Source organism: Pinus tabuliformis, chromosome J, assembly GCF_031772625.1.
Source record: "Pinus tabuliformis cultivar Carrire ecotype Pingquan chromosome J, CPIR1, whole genome shotgun sequence".
Lineage (NCBI taxonomy): Eukaryota > Viridiplantae > Streptophyta > Pinopsida > Pinales > Pinaceae > Pinus > Pinus tabuliformis.
This window is the reverse complement of record NC_142295.1, coordinates 948,391,614-948,392,289: the sequence shown is the minus strand read 5'-3', so window position 1 is coordinate 948,392,289 and position 676 is coordinate 948,391,614.

The window sequence follows — 676 nt, the reverse complement described above, 5'->3', positions numbered from 1 at the left end:
TAATCCATGCTTGCAGACCACATGACCTAACAGTGTCCCATAAGGCACGCAAAAGATACACCTATTCAAATTTAGATCAATTTGGTATCTGCGACAAGTATCTAACATGAGGCGCGGACTTGCAACATGACGTTTTACCAACAAAGAACACAGTCCAGTCATCAAAATACACTTCCAATAGTTAATGGATGAATTCTTTGAATGCTACAATTACAACTCTTTAAAAGATCGCAAGCGCATTCTTCAGCTCGAATGGCATCATTGTGTACTGGAAGCATCCCCACTCCGTCTTGAACGTCGTCTTGTTGCGATCCTCCGACACAATCTTAATCTGATGGTACCTTGAGAACCCATCAGTGAACGAATAAGCTTCTTGTCCCCCTACGTTCTACAAAAATTCATCTGTAAACGGGGTTAGAAATGGGTCATGAACGCACGCATCATTAAGCTTTCGTACGTCTACGCATATCTTGATTTCACCTTGCTGCTTCTTCTCTTGAACAACCATAGGGCTCACCCAATCAGATTCTTCTACTGGATCAATTTGATGCTTCCAACCTTTTGTCTAGCTCTTTGTGCACCTTGTCCTTATACTTCGGATTCAGCCTGTAGGGTATCTGTTTTACAGGCTTCGCATCGAGCTTTAAAGTGATCTTTATCATGCTCAGATACCCTA